This window comes from Anas acuta, chromosome 2 (genome assembly GCF_963932015.1).
Source record: "Anas acuta chromosome 2, bAnaAcu1.1, whole genome shotgun sequence".
Taxonomy (NCBI): domain Eukaryota; kingdom Metazoa; phylum Chordata; class Aves; order Anseriformes; family Anatidae; genus Anas; species Anas acuta.
Window position 1 is genome coordinate 25,307,199 of NC_088980.1, and position 22,538 is coordinate 25,329,736.

General features: G+C 42.1%; 1 protein-coding gene across 3 annotated transcripts in view; it reads right to left on the minus strand.

Moving 5' to 3' along the window:
* Positions 1-21,790, minus strand: part of CALCR (calcitonin receptor) — a 170,429-nt gene extending 148,639 nt beyond the window's left edge. For 2 of the 3 annotated variants that reach the window (XM_068673964.1, XM_068673963.1), the window contains exon 1: positions 21,378-21,714. The gene's annotated coding sequence lies outside the window, so the exon portion shown is untranslated. Of the gene's footprint in view, positions 1-21,377 lie in introns of all 3 variants that reach the window. The other variant, XM_068673966.1, reaches the window with a different exon arrangement.
* Between the last annotated feature and the right edge of the window lie 748 nt (positions 21,791-22,538).

The window sequence follows — 22,538 nt, forward strand, 5'->3', positions numbered from 1 at the left end:
CATGCAGAATGACAACTTTATTTGTGAATCAATTACCTCCCATGTGTTTTTATGCTGTCACTTTTTTAATCTTTCTTCATAAATGAGAAGCTATTAAATTTGTACAAATATTTTCATAAATGTGTTGGTAGGCAGGCAACAATGATAATATTGGAAAGATTTCCATAGAAATGAGCTCATTACCTCTGTTTATTTGGGGTGAAATAGTTTTAAACGGATTTTTCATGTTTGTTGCCAACCTGGTAGTCAAAGATAGTTGCAGAAAATGTGACTAATAGATAAACATTGGTGTAAAGTATAGGAGGCTGCAATCTGAACTGTTCAGTTCTTCAGTTAACCCACACCTTGTGCAATTCCGGATCAATAAATCCATAATGAGATCAATCACTTCTATTTAGAATTACGCTCTCTGGAGCTAAGGAGTTATTAAAGACTTGCCTGATCTACTCTAACTGTGTTGGTCTTAGTGCTGATTTCAGCTGGAAGACCATTAGATACTCAAGGAGTGACCAAGTATTGAGTCAGACCTGTAAGCAGGAACCAGATAGGCAATTTCTAAAATGAAGATAACTAATTTAGTCTAGCCAGTATTAATTGTTAAATACCCAGAGTGCTTCATATTACAAAAAAAAACATGCGCTAGCTCAAGTAAATATTTATATCTCTAAACCACGTGTTGCTTTGCAACTGTGCCATGAATAGCTGCTGTATTTGTGAATCAAGACCACACCATGTTCTGTAACAAGAAAAAGCAATTGAAAGGTGCTTTACGTCATCAGGTTCAAAAGCAGAATACAGGATCAAATGTTGATTGTGAAGTGATACCACTACACTCATGAAGTATCCATTATTTTATTCAAAAACAAACAAAAAAAACAAACAACATATTTCAAAGGATATAAAGCATGAGGAAAACTGGGGAGGAGTATGGGGGAGAGGGACACATTTACAGAAAAAGCAAATTAGAAACAAACTCAGTAATCTACCATGTAACCAAACACTGGTTCAACAATCCAATGATCACAAATCTACTTAGGGTGTCACTAAATACAGATATGTTTTTAAAGACATATTGTAGTAGACCGGAAAGGATAGAAGGAAAAAAAAAAAAGAGAAAATAAACACTGGATTACAGCCATAAAGTCACTACTGCCTGCACAGTTCCCTCGTTTTCTGTCAGTTCATCCAGCACAGCTATTTATTGCAACCCCTCTCAAGGTTCATTCTCCATAGTTCAGCAGTCTGGAGAGTTGTTTTTTTTATGTGACACATCTTAAAGCCCAATACCCTTTCTACTCTATCCTTCCTTAACTTCACCGACTCATAATTCATTTTTGGATCCTTTTCAAAACTACTATTCTCACTTCAAAACTTTCCATGTACTAGCTCCAATCTATCTTCTGGATCTCTTCCATATTTTCTCTTTTAATATTAGGATTTCTTTAGCACTCATGCTGGCTAGTATCTAGTACTAGTTTTCTGCCATGTCTTCTCCATTCAGACTGGCCTACTTTAGTTCATCCCACTGTCTCCCCTCCTCTCTTGTCTCTTGGCTTTGCTCACAGTTCTGTTTTCAAAGATGTTCTATAAAAACCTTTTCCCTCCTGATTACAGCTCCTAATTTCACTCAGTGCCTGCTATAATTTCTTAATTATCTCTGTAACTATATAATTAAACTTTGTCACATTTTCTGAAACATCTGGCAGGAAAGAAGTACTACAAATAAACTTGCAGGATTACTGAATAGGTTGCTATTAACTACTGCCTATCACGCTAACTAGCTCTGTTTCAATCAACGTTGACTACATCTTTCTCCTGGCTTAGATGGTAGATCTTCTGGGAGAGAAACACCATTTTAGTTTGGTCTTTGAAAAACACTGAAAAACAGTAACAGTCTCATTTTGTAATAATGGACATGAATAAAGGTTTCCTTTATTTGGCATAAGTAATAACGCACTGAGGTGCTTCAAAAACTGTTCCTTTCTTCAAAACAGACTTTAGTTTGCCTCAGTATGTGGGGTGTTGGCCCTACGCACCCTTTATTAGCACAGCAATAAGGGATACCTTGTACTGGAAAGAAGCTTCCCTACATGGCCCCGCTTCAGTACTTGCTTGACAGTGTTTTGTTCCACACCTCTCTCAGCTACATCCCAGAGCAAACTCCACTGCAGGAAGACTGGAGACTGCAGTTCCCCAGGGAACTACAATGTCCCTGCACCATGCTCACACACCAACCTGTGACAGACACGCCAACCAGACTGCCGACTTGTTAAACGATTGCAGCAGAACTTGGGTTATGACTGCAGGCAGCCCTTGTTACCAGACACCTACTGCTTTAATATCAACAGAGAAGATGAGTCATTAAAGCAACCCTGAGCATCAGTCAGCAAGTACCGAGACAGACACCTCTCACTGCGGTGACAGCACATGCTGTGACAGCTATGGGAGCACTGCCCCGGCTGTCCTCTGCATCCCCAACATGCATCTCAGACACTGAAATCCCACCCCTGCTGCAGGCTGGCATGGAGAAGGAATTTTGCCCTTTCATTCTCCTCCAGCATCTTGCTTATTTTAGGAGCCTTCATCAGTGCATCCAAGTCTGACTTTGTTTATTGGGTTCTTTCCTCTGACCCTAGTCATAAAGCTCCTCTGAGATTTTTCCAAACAGTAGCACAAGTTTTTTAAGTCAGCATGGTTCATACATTGCCACTCATACTCTGAAAGGCAGGTATGAAGCTATCATAAGTTTCAGTCTGGTACAACCTGGGAAGTTGGTAGCAGATAACCTGAGATGGTCTGTTTGCAGGCTCAGGATGACGGTGACTGTAGCTCACACCTGGTTAGAAAATTATCCTTGCAATCCTCAGACACATTCACTTACTGTGGTACTGCTTTTCAGCACTCTCATCTGAAAACCTTTCCCCATATTCTTGCTGTAAAATAGATTTTCCTAGCCCTGGAAATATTATTTCAGTCTATATATTCACCAGCAATAATCCACCATCAATTTTTACTTTAGCCTTTTTGGGAGTTTTGCCTCTGTACAGACAGCTTGTCTCAGGCTGAATAGACAAAGGTGGAAGAAATTACAGAGATGGATTTTTTAGATGATTTATATGTAAGAAGCACAGTATTGAGCAAGCACATGTAAAGAGTATTAAAAGAGTTGTATGCCCTTTAAAACAACAAACTCAACACAATTTTGGATGATATATACATTCAGAGTAATTTTTCACTGAAATAACAGAAGGAATGAAAACAGACCAGTACCTCAGCCTCACTTTTTAAAACTGTGGCTTGACTCGCTGCAGATAAGCACAAGACAGGATGCTACCTTAAACCCTATGGCAAATCCCAAACTTCAGAGCAGTTAAAATGCTTCAAAAACCACAGTCTATGCTTCATTGGATACAGATCTGTCAATCCTTTTCTGTGCAAAGAGGGAGTTAGACCTAGTGAGACCCACTCAGCTATCAAGTCTGTTTATTTCAGGCCTTGTATTATTAGAAGCTGTCTGTGACTTTTTGGGGGTTGTTTCTAGTCACATTGAACCGGAGCAGGGTTCTGACACTTTCCTTTTCTAGGCAAGGTGAACCTGGAGGCAAACCAGAAGACTGTTTGACTTGAAGAACAGATGTCCATAAACGCTTTCTCAAGCAGAGCAGAGACATCCCTGGCTACGCAGTGTTCTGATTCACTACACATTCCCAAACGCTTTGAGCAAATTTGTTTTCCACTTGCAGTCAGTCTGTGAATTATCTGTGTGGTTTCAGTCAGGGTACTGGCTAATTGAATGGACAGCTGGTACCTGACACTGATGTCAGTGCCAAATGCTAGCAGCTTGAAGCACGTGCCCATTCAAACTGTATCCATTGACATAATTTCTATGTAGAAATTTATGCAGACACATATGCAGAAGTGGTTCTGTAACATCATCTACTTCCCCAGCTAGTATTGTCAAGATTATTTCTTAGTAAGAAAAAAAGTTAACAAATTTCAAAAATGAACAAGATGTAACAGAGGTAAATTAAATGCAAACAGTAAGATGTCACAATCTCTATCATCTATTGCTCAAATGTAAACATGATTTCCTAATCACTACATTCCAAAAAATAGTCCTTACATTAGACCAGAATCCTCAAATTAGAAACCACAGAAGTGGTTCCAGTAGATGCTGTGAAGCTGCAGCTTGTTATAAACTCCCTCAGAAAATTGCTCTGAACCAATGAGAGAAAATTTTCTTTCTCTCTCATTCAGATCCCCAAACACAGTGGTTTGTTTCTTTTTTTTTTTTTTTTTTTTTTTTCAGTTTAGGGTTCCAAATCAGAGAGTTTTGACTTATAGTCATCATACCAACATAACTTCTGCATGGGAGGATTCTGTGATAATCAATTTAAGTTCTGCAGAAAAATGCTTTTAAAATGAAAATTATTATGAGAGATTAGCACTGTGTTAAAAGGATGCCACCTACTGGACATCTCATCCACCTCCAGTAAAAGACTGGAAAGGTAAATCAGTAGGTCTGAGGACACCGAAAAAGCCTGCTTAGTAAAAAGCTCCCTAAAACTGCATATAAATAAATAAATAAATAGTAGCTCTCTGTTCTCCTTAAGCTCAGGGCTTCCCCAAAGCTTGTGGTTTTCTTTTTTTGACAGCCTATTCTTTATTTTTTTCTCCTGTTGTAGAAGTAGGAGCAGCAATATCCATGTTTCATGAGCATTTATCCTTCATATTCTTCCCTTAACTCTTCCCCTTCTGGTGCCTGTACTCCTATTGACAAGGTTGTTTCTTAAAAATCTGCTCACCATTTTTTTTCCACTTTCCTCTCTGCTTTGGGCTAACAGGCACTGTCCAGGCTTCCCACTGAAAGTAATTAAAAGATGCAATACATGTGCAGACATGCAGAGATGCACAAGCAAACGTGATGGAATTAATATCATGCTTTAGGGAAAAACCATACTGTGCTTTAGGCTGTCTTTCATATTTTGTGATCAAAAAGGAAAGTTAAAATGGTTTCAGCTTCGAGTTTAAATTTCCTTTGGGTTTTGTTTTGATGCGATAATTTCAGCCCTCTTACTTAACAGTTCTGTTGCTACGTTGTTCTTCTATTGATGGTTTTGCTTTTTATCTCTGAATAGAATAGAATAGAATAGAATAGAATAGAATAGAATAGAATAGAATAGAATAGAATAGAACAGAACAGAACAGAACAGAACAGAACAGAACAGTTGGAAGGGCACCACAGAGACCATCGAGTCAGCCTTCAGGGCTGACCACAAGCTGAAGCATGTCACCGAGGGCATTGTCCAACCGTCCCTTGAGGACTGACAGGCATGGGGCACTACGCGCTTCTCCAGGAAGCCCATCCTGGTGTGTGATCACTCTCATGGCACTGACATTTCTCCTCACAACCATCCCAGCCCTCCCCTAGTGCAGCTCTGAGCCCTTCTGCACCCTGCCATCATGGGAAACCCAAAATGGGGTTTGCCTTCCTGGCTGCCAGGGCACACTGCTGGCTCTCTCTGCACCTGCTGTCACTGGCACCCCCAGGTCCCTTTCTGCTGAGCTGCTCCCCAGCCATTTGTTGCCCAGCCTGGGCCTGGGCCTGGCATTGCTTCCTTCCTGTTCTTTAGAAGGAAACTGTCAAGTACTTAGGGGACTACTCTTGCTCTACCTAATGCCCCTTGCAACTGTGTAAGTGCAAAATATCAAAACTGCCATAAGTTTATAAAGTCTCCATGATTATATGTAAGTACAAAGAGGACTTTACACGAATTGACTGTTTCCATGTAAGAATTAAGACCTTAATATAACAACAGCATGACGTACAGTGAGTGACAGAGTTGGTTTATGTAATTTAAAATCCATAAAAGGCACAGTAATACTTTTTGTTATCACAAAAATTAATTGGTGCAAAAACCGATGCAGTAACAGCATATATCCATCACTATACAGTTTCTTCCTCTCACCCGCATTGTGATGAGCCTATTGATATTGTTCTAAGTGTCCACTCCATGGGAACTCTGTTATTTTTACCATGTGATTTCCACTACTCCAGCACAATGGTAGCAACAGAAGAGCACAGCAATACAGCAAAGGGACGAGCAGTCACATTTGTGCTGAACTTGAGAGCAGGCAAACACGTGCGTTTGCCTGCTCAGCACAGCACCCAGCCTTCAATAGCAAAAGGAGAGGCAGGGTGCAGTCTTTTGTGTTCAGTGCTGGCCTGGCCTGGGAACATGGCTTCTGGCCCAATCGGCACCAAAGCAACCTGGTTCAGAGTTGGTGGGTTTGGAGCAGCTTAGCTGGCAGAGGCACATGCCCATCTCAAATGTCTGCCCGGCCAAAAAATGCAGAAAGGGTTGCTGGCATCAGGCTCCCCTTGATTACAGCTTCTGAGGTCACCACACACAGCCTCAGTGCTGGCAGCACCTCAGATCAGCCCAGTCTCCTCATTAGACACTGAGGAGATTAATTTTGTGTCATGCATTTTTATTGTATTTTACCATTCTACTTCCAGGCAGAAAAGGACAGATGGTCTGACTCCAGTCGATATAATCATTGATTTGAATGTATGAATGTATGACTAATTTATGGAAATGCCCATTACACAATCATTGTTTCCCAGTCACTGAAAAAGAGAGTTCTGCCCAAGGGTGGCAGAAATTATGGGAAGAAAAATGCAAAACATACACTTTTCAATTACTAGCCAAGTAGATTGGCTCTAAGCAGGGTGGCAAAACAAGATGTGTAAGTGGATGAGACAAGAAACTTCTTTCAGAGAGAAGAGAATGTATAACATGCATGCAGGTCATGATTTAAAGAGTATCTCCTAGCTGCAGAAAACCCAAATTTGATCTACCTCCAGTAGTGCAGGAAAGAGACTCTTGGCACAAGTTAGCTTGCACAATACTTTTAGAAGTACTGCATTTCTCCTACCTGTGTACCAGTGCTTCTTCTTACGTTTGCTTGAAGAGTTATGCTCGCTTAGCATGAGGATACTGTGGAAAATAGTTTGGAAAATGCCACTTTAATAAAATGATAAGATGCAGCTAAGCTACCATCTTTTAAGAACATTTGCCACCACATTCACACCCTTCTTGCCCTCATGCTTTGACCCTACCAAGGGACTTCAGATGGTGCCTTGTTGAAACATCAAAACTGAAGAGACTCCTGCTCAGGAATAAGTGTGCAAGTTGAGCAAGGAGGAGAAATTGGAAAGGCAATTTTCCATGAGATTTATCTCTCAAATGAATGTGTGGAGGTTTTCCTGAAATGTTTTCCCTCTCTTTCTAAAATACTATCCCTCTCTTTCTAGTTTTACTATCCCCTGTGCAAACATTAACTGGGGGTTATCATGTAACTGCACAAAAACAAACCATTGTCTGGGATTGAGCAGAATTTGAGGAAGTCACTGTACCAAACAGGATTTCACCTGCATGATCCTCCTCTCTTCGTTCTGCATACATTACAGCAAATATGACAAACTGTAAGTAATGCTAGAGGTGTCTTAAGTGTGGTAAACAAACATCTTTTTCATTTTACAATATCCCACATCCTAACTACTCAAATAATAGGTCACACCTGGCATTATTTCCGGACACAGTAAGACTAGCTGGTGGCACACCGGGCACACTGACAGGATGGCTGGAAGCTAACTCATGCCCTAGCCCTACTTCATTTCTGCTGCAGTCTGTGCAATCAAGTCTTTAAAAAAAAGGCCTTAAAAAAGGGCACTGATGATGAACAACTGAGGTGTACCTCAGGTATCAGGCTAATGCTAATGTTCTACAGAGAAAATGAGAGTTCTTCATGGACTAGCATTAAATGTGAAAGCTTATAGACTGGCCGTCATATTGCCAGCTTTTTTTAAGATTGACAAGCTTTAGCTGTTCAGCATTATAAAGATCACTTTAAAATTTGCTCTCAGGAGTATCTTATGTAAATCAGCTTTTATCTGCAAAATTATTATTTGCTTAAATGAAGCCTAAGGGTTTCACATTTCTGCATTGTTTTTACTTTCCCCCTCTGAATAGATGAATGTTTTAGCAAAAACTCTGTGTTCAATGATGTTAATAGATCTTTTAAACAAAAACAAATGGTACTTTCCTGCCTTTGTAAATCGCCAATACCCTTATTTCATACAGAGTCTCTTGGAATCACGCTAATAAATGCTTGTGATAAAGTCAGACAATTAAAGATTCTTCAAATTATATAAGTAACTGAAGTTAGAAACTATGGGGAACCTTAATTTAGCCTTCTTAGGGACAGTTACTATCATTTTTAATTACTTGTCCTGACACTTCCTTTTCCATTGGAATCCTTCTTCACTTCGTTCCTCCTTCAAGTTCTTACCAAGGTCCTATCATTTCTATTCAGCAGATAGTTTTGTAACCTCTGCCCTGAGTTCCAGTTCTTTTGGGGTGACTAAGTGCTTTCAGCCCTTTTCCCTTTCACTTTTTTTTTTTTTTTGGATATGATTGGATGCCTCCTTTGCAGACCAAATAATTCCCTGAACCATAGAAAAAACTAGTCTGGAATGGACCTCTGGAGGTAACGTAGCAGGTCTCCTCAAAGCAGGTCTAACTTTCAAGTTATTCAGGGACATATCCAGGCTAGTTTCAAAACTCTCAAGGATGGAAATTCCACAGCTTCTCTGGGCAATCTGTTCCAGTGCTTAACTATTCTCATCCATCTGCTTACTAATGATTTGGATCTGACTGTGATTTAGAAATGTCCCCAGCATCATGTGATTAACACCATCAGTTTTAGTGGCATTTGCTCTGGTACAAGAGTAAGATATTCTGCTATTTCAAGGCCTCTCTTCTTCGATGTATCTTGTGCAGATGATATGTCAGCAGGCGTTTTTGAAATACTGCCTTCTGGATGGTGTGTTGGAAGGCATTAATTAGCTGCCCTCCTTGTCCTATCTGACCTTCCACTACCAAATCGTGCATCTAACATAATGAACATGCTTGTTAGAGAAGGCTTGGAAGTGATGTCATCTAGCATGAGTGGGTTGTTTTGTTCCTGTATCATTGCGTGATTGTTCTTGTGTTGATTTGTTCCTGATTCACTGCCTTAAAGATCTTTAATAAGTATGCATACATGGAATACCCTATTATTTTTCTTCTCTATTGTCATCATCAAGTACACCCTTTCCCACATCTTCCTCATTTGTCTAATTAATGTCTTTATTTCCAAGAGGCTCAAAGTAGAGATAACAGTTATCAGGTTGCAGCATGCACTTCTGGTACTGCCTTGTAGGTAGATTTTGCAGCAGGCAGTTGACCTCATCTGTCTTCAACCACATGGATACTTAGTATTAGGCAGGCCTGCCAGGGAACATTTTTTCCAGTTCACTTCCCTTAAAGTTCTGGATGGGCTTTTGTTTGTTTGTTTTTGTTTGTTTGTTTGTTTTTTAAATCAGATTTAACAAATAGCTAAGCTTCATATCAAAAAATTAATTCTGCAGGAGCATCTACTCTAGAGATACCTACTTCCTTATTTTTATACTTTTATCTACATAGAATATTCTTGTATCCTGATAGTTTTGTTTTGTGTCATGGGTTCAACTTTTTCCTGTTGTCAGTCCCCAAAACTGTACTCCAATATTGATGGCAATTTAGTGATGGCGATTTTATTTAAAAGTTTGCATGTCTCACCACTATTAGCCTTTTAAAAAATAAATAAATAAATAAAGGAACATTGCCGATGACTGCTTTCCCCAGAGATATTTTTCAGCTGCATGCATTGAAGGCTTTGCTCTCCTCAGTTTTCTTTGCATACATCTTCCCAAACACCCGGTTTTCATTTTTCCTTGCACGATACTCCCATGTTCACTGGCAATCTGCTGGGTTTGTGCCCCTATAGTATGTTTCTCTTCAAATGTGTTTGATGTTTCTCTGAGACTGCATATGAATGATTGCATGTAGATGATAAAATGTGGGAGGTCAGCAATCACCATTACTGAGGTGCCCTCTCATCTGCTCTCGATCTCCTATGCTCTAGCCATTCTAGTGATATTATAGGACATTTGAGTGTCCTCCATTAACACACATATTTTCTTTTTTGCCTCATCCTATTAGAAGTTTCCAGCATCTCATTTTCCTCTGCAGAAACAGTCTTTTTAACAATCTGTTCCAGCTGGCTGATTCACTTACATCAAAGGACTCAGTAGATCCTCAACTTTCCTACAATTTCTTCTCTGAATGCAGAGCTCCTCTCTCTGAAACAGGATATTTCAAATCATTCCAACTGTCCATCCACACTTCTTCGATTTGCTTCAGTAAATTTGCCCTTATAGACACTTACAAATGTTCTCAGCTGTCTGTACAAAAGAATAAGAGAAACAAAGAACCTTTATCCTCTTTTGACTGAAGTTCAGAAAAAGAAAAAAAATCCATCAACTAAGCCCATGCATTGAAAGAAGCATTCTGGACATTCAGAAGATGTACACTTCTTGTCTTTCTCTGTAAACGGAACATAAAATTTTCTCCAGATTCAGAGATTCAGTCCATGAATTTGGTTTAAATTATTCCCAGAAAGACAGTGGGACTAAGCCAATGAGTCTTGCTCACACGCTCAATGTGATAAATGGGAGCTGCTTTGTCCTGGTTTCAGTTAGCACAGAATTAATTTTCTTCCTAGTAGCTGGTGGAATGCTGTGTTTTGGCTTGGGATGAGAAGAGTGCTGATAACACCCCGATGCTTTAATTGTTGCAGAGCAGTGCTTATACTAAGCCAAGGACATCTCAGCCTTTTGCTCTGTCCTGCCAGCGGGCAGGCTGGGGGTGCAGTAAGAGCTGGGAGGGGACAGACCCAGGACAGGTGACCCAAACTAGCCAAAGGGGTATTCCATACCATCTGACGTCATGCTAAACAATATATAGGGGTGGCTAGCCGGGGGGAGGGGGCCGGACTGCTCGGGGTTAGGCTGGGCATCGGTCAGCGAGTGGTGAGCAATTGCATTGTGCATCACTTGTTTGTACATACTATTATTACTTTCCTATTATCACCATTGTATTATTATTGTTATTATTTTATTATTATTTTGTTATTATTATTTTCCTGTCTTATTAAACTGTCTTTATCTCAACTCACGGGCTTCACTTTCCATTTCTCTCCCCCGTCCCAGAGAGGGAGGGGGGAGGGTGAGCGAACGGCTGCGTGGTGTTTAGCTGCCGGCCGGGTTAAACCACGACATGCTTAAATTAGATAGGTTTTCAGATGGCTCCTGCATCTGCACCCTACCCTCTAAATCTGGGCATAAGAAACAAACAAGGAATAAATATAATCATCTTAAGACCAGTACATCAGTGTTTTAATTATGCACGGTGAAAACATTTCATGAAAGGTACTAAAAACTCTAAAACCCATCGCAAAGGTCTATATCAGCAGGGCTGGTTGAATTGCAGCAGTGACAGGTTGACATCCTGTACATGTTGAAGTCCAGAAGGAAAATAAAACATCACCAGAAATCTTCACAGATATCTCCTGATAGCAGAAGGCTGGTGAGACTCAGTAAGGTTGTGCACGACGTTGTGATGGTTATTGCCTCCCTCACCTTGATCTGTCCCATTATGAACTTTCTTTTCTTCTTCTCCTGTCTTCTCCCAGACATTAGATGCTCGTGTCCATTAATTCCACTCTCCATCTTTTTAGTACCATTTCCGAGCAGACCTTGTTCCTTACAAGGTTTCTGACACTCCATGTGGCACACTATATGGAAGGACTCTTTCTTTCCCTAGCCTTCAGTTTGTCCCATTTTAAATTATCTCACTTTCCTGGCTTTGTGACTCTAGTATATTTTGTGGGGAGCAGAGGAAAAGAGAGGAGCAAGAAAGGGAGGGCAAAAGAGAATTCTGTCTCTTCCAGTACATCTTCTTCCTATTGCCGTAGTGTTCTGCCAGCATCTGTCCTTACTAGCCCCTAAATGCCACCTCCTGGGAATGTCAGTGTTTTTGACGTTCAGTTTGTCCCTCACCATCTAAATTCTTGTCAAAGAAGCTTGTATTTCTCAAATGTTTCCTGTCCCAAACCACACTGGCTCTCAGTACTAACACCCAATCCCTGTTTCAGCATCCTTCTACCACCTCTGAAACCATTCCCATTTTCCCCACACTTCTCAAACTTTCCTACGCTCCACTTTCTGCTCATCTTTTGTGCTTTGATCTTGTTCTATCTGCCCTCAATTAGGCAGCATAGACTGCCTTAACACTGCCTCAAAAACCTGATTGCAGAGCAAAGCTCTGTGAAGATCTGGGCTGCACAAGCGTGGGTGTTCTTAGACAAATGGTACAAGGATTGATCCTGACTTGGAAACCTTCTACTGGCAAGTCCATTTCCCACCACATGGCAGCACAAGAACTTCTCAAAGAAACATAGCATCCAGAATTTGCAGACAAAAGCAAAACAACACATCCTGCACTAGATGAGGTTTTCAAAGCATATGGAAATTATCTGGCTAAAATTCTCCAAATAAATCCAACAGATTGGTGAAATTTCTTAGCCCAGAAGATGAAAGCTCAGCAAAACACTAAGTAGATGAAACCAGAGGCTTCTGACAAAAAGTGTGAATCTGTACAAATTATTTTATACAGTGCATATGGAAAATTGTGTCTGCATATGTGCATATTTACATATATAGATATGCATGACCACATGCATATGGACTGCCCAGGGGGACTGTGCTTCTATAGGGAATACAGTGCTGCCCAGAGTCAGCCTTTCTATAGTCACACAGTGCAAGGGGTACACACTAGGTCAGAGATATCTCCAAAGACAGCTGACTTCTCTTTTTTTGTAAGTACACCCTGCAAATAGAGCTGTTTGCTCTCCCAGCATCTCCTTCAATTTGTTGCATCTTTTTCCATCTAAACTATGCCCATGCCAGAGTGCAAGTTGCATATTATATTGTGGTGCATTTTGCTTCAATTTAAAATAGTATTTTGCTATAAATACATATATAGAGAGATCATTGAAATTCCCCTCACCTGCAAAAATATTTTACAGTGAGAAGCAAAAATTTAGATTTCATAAAATTCATTAGTTTCCTTTTCATTGAAAAAAAAAATAATCATTTTTAACAACAACAACAACAAAGTTCTGAATATATTTAATAAAATGCCACACTACAGCAATTGGCATAACTAACTGCCTTTAATGATTACACCCATCTGATTTCTCAATGTGGAATTACATATGAGAGCGATACCACAATTCATCACTTTAGGAAGTCTCTTATCAGTGATATTCTCTAATGTTGCATGTGGCATGGCTGTAACATACATGTATTTGATGACCTGCCATATAATAAATAAGATAATGACCGCACGTTGCCACTTATTTATTTAAGTAGAGAAATGACAGGCTTTCATTTCAATAAAAGACAGTCCCAATATTTTGTGAGAGTATGAAGCTATCTTTAACAGCTGGGGTTCTACAGGATCCTTTCTGTGCATAGTACATACATATCTCCTGCTGGCTTAATCATACTAATTTCTCACATTTCACAGGCCATTACACCCCACTTCTTTTTATTCTGGTAAAAATCATCAGTTTCTCAAGCCATCTATTCTTGCACTTTTACCTTGCTGATTCTCTCCCCCATCACACTTGGGGAGAGCGAGCAAGTGGCCATGTGGTGCTGAGCTGCCTGCCTGGATAAGCCACAGCACTGGCCTAAAATACAAAGATTTGTGTTAGTTCTATTGCTGTGCAGACAACTCAAACAGCTACAGCAATGACAAGCTGGCACATCTTGGGTTTTTAGTTTGTATATAGATCTCATAGTGAGTTATCATGGATGCTAGGTGAAAGAGAATACAGTTATGTGAGGCACAGCTAGGTGAAAGACAGTTATGCAGTGAAAACCTACAGGTTTTTTAGTGATGACTTCTGATTACATTAGGCGTTTCACTGGGTGAACACATTCCGATCAAAACACTGCAGATCTGACTGCCAAAAAAGTTAGCAAGAATTTAAATACTTATAAACCCAAATATACGTGTTTTCCTTTCAGTACCAAGATGACTCCAGTCTTTAGAAAGCATATACCATCAAATACCATCAGATGATAGAAACAACAAATAAACAACAGAGTAGAAAACACAAGGGCTGCATTATCTGTGCGAGCATATGGTAACAATGATTATTATTTATTACTTGATGCTGCTTCAACCCAAAATGTACTTGGCAGCATTCAAACAGAGGAAAATGTATTGTAACACAAACAACTCAAGGGCTCAAACGAGTCAAGCCATCGAGCAGCCTGTAGTAAGGGAAGTGGCCCTCAGAACACCAAAGGAAGTCTACTTGAACCCATTTGCTCCCCATCACTGAATCTTTCTCGAGACCAGGGCTTAAAGGATTTTCTAAACTGCAAGCATCCCAACTCAGCACAGCCAGGAGCACGTGATCAGCTCTCTATGGGTTACTCTCAACAAATGTTCTTAAACAGCCTGATGCAAAGCACAGGACTTGCTAGAGAGGCTCTCAAATGGTGAGACTAAACTACCCTTTGAGTCAGCCTCACACTAATCCTGTTTCCCATTTTCCTTTGTTAGAAATACGATTCCTGGAAGAGTTGCCATATAAAATCTTAAGATTCAATAACTTACTCTGACACTTGTATAAGCAACTAAACCAGTATCAATGATCTGTCATTATCAATACATTTCATACGTAAAATTAAGTACTGGAGCACAAATTTAATTTCCCCTGCTACTATGTAAGTAAACAGAAGATGATGTTTTCTGTTAGTTTAGTAGATATTTTGTAATTTAACTTTCCAGATCATCTCTCCCTCTAAATGCACAGGTGCATATACCATTCAAAGCATCACTTTCTGCCCTTTTCTGCAGAACACTTCCCGCTCTACATTTTCTGTGATCTAATTATATTTTTCACTATTTCACCACTCTGTTTTTTTTGTTTGTTTTGTTTTGTTTTTTCCTGTCTAATCTACATCACTTGCTTCTTTCTGCATCGCATACCATTCAGTGTTCAGTGTTCAGTGTTTAAACCCCAGCAGCATAGCTGAGGATAACAGCAGAGAACTTTCACTTATAACTTCATGTTGTATGGAGAGTCCAGATTTGAAGACAAAAGAAAACGAGGATTTCATTAGGTGCCAGGCTGGTTGGTAACCACAGGCATTATTACCCAGAGAGATCCAGCTTTTAGGTGCATGAAGGAGGTCAGAAGTCACAGACACCTTTCTCACTACCAAAGCCAAGAAAAAAAAATAATCTTCTCTAAGCAATTGGGCAAAGTAATGCAGGTCTAAGCATCCTCTCCCCTGCCCTTGAATATTTATGGATGGAGGAGATTGCTTACTGCTTGTTTAAGAGTCAGAAATGTGCACACTCACAGGGTGTTTCAGGCCTTGTATATAGTTTGAAGAAGGACTCTCATGACAACCTGAAGAGCATCGAGCATCTTTTGTTCACCGTGTTCCAATGGATGAGAGATGACAGCCCTTAATACATAAAGAGCTGTAACTTTATGGGACATCATTTGTTCCTCCTCTGTGAGGAACTGCATTCAGTTGTCCAAAGACGCCTACCATCTGCTTGCTAGCTGATATACAGCAAATTACCCCATCATGTTTCAATGATGAAAAGGGAGAGAGATGTATGAGAAGAGCCCAGGGATGAAGCAGTTACTCAGCCACACATAACTAAGCCAACAGACACATGAATGAAGAAAAAGATCAAGAAAGCAAGCTGGTACAAGTCACACGGTGATAGCTCTGCACAAAAGAATATAGCTTATGTAGAACTTCACCTATTTACTACTGCTTCATAAGAGAGGTAAAGTTAAATGGGAATACCACTTTTAGGGGTCACATTACTTCTTCACAGATCACTTAAATCAAGACAGCTCACTTTGCTCCATGAAACTGCTGCAGTACACACATCCTGCAGGGAGGATCCTGATACAAACAATAGCAACAGAATACAACTGCAGAGTTACCTGTGATTTGTCTAAGCAGTTAACACCCGTTACCGGTACCAGCTGGAGAGAAATCAAAACTACCAGAAATGGAGTCACCCATCTGCACACACCAGAGCTGAAATGCTACAGTCACAGGAGCTGTCTCGTTCTGGAGCATGCCTCGGAGAAACAGAGGTGGCTAATTCACCCTATGAATTTATTCAGTCTTTGGTTACCTTTCTCATTCCTCCATCAAGCCTTAAGCAGTGCCATGGATTACAACAATTTTTGTTATGTGAGCACTGAAAACTAAGTAAATATTTCTCCATAAAAACACACGGACAGAAAAATCAGTAGACCTTTGAAAAATATTGTGCCAAATGGGGAGCCTCAATCCAGTCACTAATAAAAAAAAGTAGAAAAGAAGTTCAGTTTCTTTTTCTTTTACAAGTAGATCTCAGCACAATCTTAACTGGGGAGCACTGACACCTTTCTAATAGCAATGCTGCACTTTCAGAAGCACTTCAGATTATTTAAAAGAGAAGGCTTTTTTATTGTCAACTTAGTTGTGAGACGACACTCCTGAAGACAAGACACAATTCATCTTGTCTCGAGCAACCTCCAAATATGTCTGTGAACTCACTTGGCATTGCCTGCAGAAGTGTCCAATTTCTAGGACAAAACAACAGAATAAAAATCTGCTTTTCCAATTGTGGATGGGTAGTTCAGCACTTAGTAGCAATCCAGGAAGAAAAAGGCATTTCAAACACACATTTTTAAATATCAGCAATTTTCTAACCTGTGCTTCTGTCCAAGCTAATAAAGACATCACAAACTAAAGTTAGCATGTCAAAGCCACCAACAAGCATGTATCATATCTTTCTATTCATTTAAAGTACATGCTGCTAGAGCTACCATAAATAAAATATAGTTAAACAATGGATTCAAAAATACTGCAAAAATTATCAAATGTATTATTCATCTAACTTTTAGTAACAGTAAGTAACATTCATCAAAAGCCTTGGACAGAGTGATACAGTTCCTTTATAAGTTGTTGGATATGACCAAGCAGAAAATTTTTGCTAAACAGTGTTACATGAAACTGTGACACTGAAATGTGACACATGATGCTGAAATGTATGTATATTTCCAAAAAGACTACCAGAAGCGTGGTATAAGGAGCCAATTCTGCCACATCTGTGCCAAGTCTTTTATCCAGTATAACTGAAATAAATGATGGGAAAGCCAAGGTCCAGAAGCTTATTCTAAAGCCATTCACTACCAGCTTTACTGAAAAACCTTTTACAAACAAACAAACAGGTACATTGCAATCATTTCAAGGTACAGTGGATAAGATGCATTTGCATGAATTTCATTTTTCAGTTTTGTTTTTTTTGGACTGCATGTAGAGGTAAGAACACCAGTATTGCACCATCACTCCATCTCCCGGACCCAAGAGAGCTCCTCCCTGCATGTTCCCCAGGTCTGTGGTGCACAGCTTAAGCTGATTCTCCTCTCAGTAACCTGCCTTTCAGGACTACAGCACTTCAGTCTGAAATTTGCTAAAAGCCAGTGTTAGTTTGCCTCTCTACAACATGATTCTAAGCCAGAAGACATTTGGGGAACCTTTAAAAAATCCAAGGCTGCCTTGTTCTCATTTGTTTCATATCTACAGTGCTATTTCCTATCACCTATATCAAATCACTCCTCTTTTGCCTCATGGCTGAATACCAGAACTTCTCGTTCTTCCTTGATTTAATGGTAAGTCTCTGTGTATACCCATGCAGGTCAGCACAGGCAGACCAATGGAGCTCTCTACCAGAGGGGAATCAGTAACCCCAAGTCCTCCCCACCCTGGGGACCCATATCCTTAACCAAGAATCACCTCCAATCCAGGGAGCCAACTGAATGGCTCATGGGCTCACTGGTGAGGCAGCAGCATGGCATCAGTTTGCTCTGCAGATCACCTGAAGTAAGACTCGTCCAACATCCATGGATATTGCTGTAATTGGAAAGGTGTCCAGCTGAAACATGCCCATAAATACAGCCCTTAGCATGAGGCATGGATTTCCTAGGTGTAACTGCTGGATGAACACCAAGCCCAGTGCTGCTGATAAACTGAGATATGGCCAATCTCACTGCTGTTGGCATATTGTATCAGCTAGTTCTACACACGAGCAATCCAATGTGTCTTTCCAGCTGATAGGTAAATCCAACTCAAATCTTATCCATCACGAAGGACAGTTGCAAACATTGTCTTGTACACAGTTTCTCCATTCTTTCCACCTGCCAAATCCCACGATCAAAAGGCATTCACGGAGCCATAACTGTTAAAAACATTAACAAAAAGCTTCAACACAAAATACGTGCTATTGACCTTCAAGATTATTATTATTATTATTATTATTAATTAACAGTGATATTTAGCCATGTGATCTTTCACAGCTACTTCACCTGCTTCAGAAGAACGAGAACTGCTCCTTAAGGAGATTTACATTGAGGCTTTCTCTGCACCAAAACTACTCCTTACAGCACCCATATTACAGCAAGTGTTTCCCATACAAAACTCCACATCTACAACATGGCACCATGATGAGATCCCACCTGAAGCAGTGCAGTGACACAGCCATAGCAGCCACCTAGTGCTCTGCCACCAGTGCTTTGCTTCTCGGGACTGGGCTGTTGGTGCACGAATCGCGCCTCTGATGGTGCTTGCATACAGAGGCTTCCAGCAGCCAGACCCACTCCTTCCTAAGTTGGGAAGTGACTAAAAGCAAAGTCAAATGGAAAGTGGGTGTATGACCAAAAAACAGCACAGAACAAACAATATGTAATTATGTGCTGTTCTTTGGCAGGCTATTGCTAGCAAACATTGAGGTTAATACTGAAATAAACAAGATCAGAAGGAAATAACATAGGACCTTAAGGCACTGGGCATCCACTTTTGGGTAGCTTTATGTAAGGATCAATTAACACTAAATCCTGTTAAATAGAGCTCAGTGTACCCTTGTTAAGTACCGACTACTCATGTTCAGACATAGGTCATCTGCTGGCCTACTGCATGGCCTTCGGCAAGATGCCTCGGTCTCTACTGTTTACTGAGCAAATTTTTCAAAGGAGTGAATTTTATTCTGTGCTTGTAGTTCTGGGCAGTGACCTGCCTGGATGCCACTCTGACACAAGCAATGGGAATTGAAAGTTCTCGGCACATAACAGGATAACCCCAGAAGGCCCAGGTGTGACCTATGCTAGCACTAACGCAAGTTTCAACATTGACTTCTGTGGCAACAGCTAGGACCTGAACACCAATTATCAGAAATAAGACAAAAATGAGCTTACCAGCTTACTAACTTACAGAACTGGTGGGCATTTGCAGAACTGAAACCCATGGTACTTGCTATAACAACTTTCAGGAAAGCATAGCTCAATTAGTTACTAATTTTTCCAAAAACTGTATCTATCCGTATGCATCATTTTTAAAAAACAAACAAACAAACAAACAAACAAAAACTATAGAACAGTCTTTCTTCTGTATAGACTTTTCAGGAACTCTAAGGTATTATGTGCTTTTTCTTCCTCCATTTTTGCTTATACAAGATTAATGGAAATTATTGGCAGCTATTTTGGTCACTCCAGTGTTATATGACAGGACTTGTGTATCAGCAAGTGCCTGTTTAGCTTCTTACAGGGTTGTGCAGTAATATTTCAACAAGGTTTTAAGAAAAGATGTTTCTGTTTCTTCATCTTCCCTTCAAGCTTATGAGCTCTAGAGAACAAAACCCTGATATATAGCTGTTGTTTGATGATCTGTAGTAAGTCAAATATTTAGCGGTTTATTTGTGAATGTCTTTGCTATAAGCAACATATACTGCCTGAATACCTCTGCTGAAATACGGTATATACGCAAACTGCAATCTAACTTGCTTATGATCCTTTCTGGAAGTGCTCATGAGGAACTGCTCATGAAAATCTGACTATAAGACAAGTGTGAAGTGCCTGTTCCCCTTGAAAACACAAAACGGTTTATTATACATAGTCATTTTTAAAAGTATTAAGACCTGTGTGGCTACCACTCAGGATTTTAAAGCACTGCTACAGAGAGCTAGAAGTACTATCACTATCCAAATTTAAACACTGCCACTTGAATTTCTAACCAAAGTTGGTTGGCACTCACTCTAAATGATAATCAAGACCTATGGTGAAACCCACTCTTTTTAATTGGGATTTTGCCATTGTTCTTAACAGGGCCATGGTTTACTCAAGATTTACAAAGTTAGCACACTTTAACACTTTCAGGTAGGTACTGACACACCGTGTTTTAGCACTTCCAGAATAATTTTGTGTCACTGTATGACAACTGTAGTAAGCACCGCAGAGGTAACTTAGCAAAGGTTGCCGACTTGTAAAGTCTGCCAAATGTCTGATTTTTTTTCAAAGGAAATACTAGCATTAATTTGCCTAGTTCACAGTTATGCTTAGGATTCTGAGTGACTTCAATTCCCACTTCGGCGTGACACCACCTGCAGTTTGGGCTGCTGGTAACAGGGGATGTCACCCTGGGCAGCCCTGGGGCGGCCAGACAGGAGGGTTCTGCTCCTGAACACTGTCCTACCCGCACCCAGGGGGAGAGAAGCAGGAGGAAGAGCTTTACTTGATTCAGTGCCTACGGAACGACAACACGCGTATTAATGCGATGACTTCCTCAATTCATTCTAAAGTCCTTCAGTCAGGCTACGTAACTCTGTTAGAGCAGGGAAGCACACCGTCCTGCGAGGAATACGGTATTACCCCTAAGTTCAGTGGCAGCCAATGTACATAGAAGCGTAGCAGGAAGGCATCTGCTAGATATTGACAACGCTGCCTTTAAGAGATCTGAGGATACACATGTATTTGCTCTTTTTATGAATGATTTTTTCTTCCGTTCATCAGTTCGGTTCCAAATAACACTCCGCAACTAGAATAAAACAGAAGTTTTTCGCTTCCCTTTACAAATCGTCGACTACCTTCACCTCGTCAAAAAGCCCGCAAGAATGAAATCAATACAGGCAATTTAAAGACAAACCTGGCAGGCGTTTATATTGTCCTTGGACACCAACCAATAGCCTCATCCATCAATCCACCGCCACCAGCGGCAGCGCTCAGCCCCACGAACGCCGCTGCTACACCCGCGGCGCCCGGTGACAGCGACAGCCCCGGCGGCAGACCGGGGGCAGACCCCGACCCCCGGCGGCCGCTCCGCTGCCCCCAGCCCCAGCAGCGCCGCTCCCTGCCGGCAGCCACGGCTCCGACCTCCTCCAACACCCCGTCTTCTTTATCATTATTATTTTTTTTCCTTTTATTTTCCTCTTCTCCCAGCCGCACGCCGCCCGGGCTCAGCTCCCCATCCCCTCTCCCGCCCCGCTGCCGGTCTTCCCGGCGGCGAAGTTGCCGGGACTTACGGTGGCAGCGCTCCCGTCACCTCGGTCCTTCTCCTCCGGTCACCTCGGTCCCTTCTCCGGTCACCTGGGTCCCTCACTCCTCGGAGGGGCGCATGGCGCTTCAGCCGCCTCCCCGACACCCCGCAGCGCTTCAGCCGCCGCCCGGGAGGCGCTGCCCAGGGCCGAGCCCCTCCGGAGGGGCCGTCCCTCGGCAAGCATCTGCCTCCTCTCGCCCGCGCCGTGCCCACACCCCCTCGCACCGCTCCCACCCCTTCCCCGGGGCTCGGCGGCGGAGCGGAGCGGGGCGGCCGGAGAGCGCCCGGCGGCGGCGGCGGCAGCGCCTCCCCCGCGCCGCCTCCCCCCGGCGGGGGCGCTGAGGCGAGACCGGGGCAGAGGCGGAGGGGGGCGTGAGAGGGCGGCCGGGCGAGGCCGGGCCCCGCGGGGGAGGTGGGGGCGTCTATGATCCCTGCCGTCCCCCCCCCCCTCAGCGTTGTGTGTCCTCCTTGAGGGAGCCCCGCGCCCCTCAGGCTGAGGGCTGGGGTCTGAGGGGGGTGGTGGTGGTGAGGGGGGGGTGTCTGCCTCTCGTCCCCTGAGCCGCGGGGGACGCGGCATTCACACGGCCGGCAAAGTCATCTAAATGCCCGTTTCGGCTCCAAAAGTTATGTAAGCCTTTTAAACCAAACGAGAGGCCGGGGGAAAGACCCCTTCCCGGCCGCCCGCAGCCTCCCCACGCTGCTCCAGAGGAAAGCGAGCCAAAACTAAAATTATAAATTAAAAAAAAAAAAAAAAAAAAAAAAAAAAAAACACCAAACCCATCCCTGTCCACTTGACATCGTGTGAGGGCAGGGCAGGGCAGAAGTCCCCCGCTGTACCTGCCCCGAGCCCCCCGCTGCTTAAACATCCCGGAGGGGCGGTGATGGAGGGCGAGGATGGCCGTGGGGTCACCGCCGAGCCCCGGCGGCAGGTAGCGGGGCGTCCTCCCGGCAGGTGGAGTCAGGAGGCAAAGCCAACCGGCTGGGAAGGTGCCACCGCCCGGCTGGAAGGCTTTCTTCTTCCAACACCGAAGGAAAGGGACTTTGATACCGGCCCTTAAGTCGTCGCCTGGCTTGCTGCTGCATGGAAAGTTAGCCCCGATTGAAGTGCTCTCAGCAGCTCTTTTAAAGGGTTGCTCTGGATGCTACC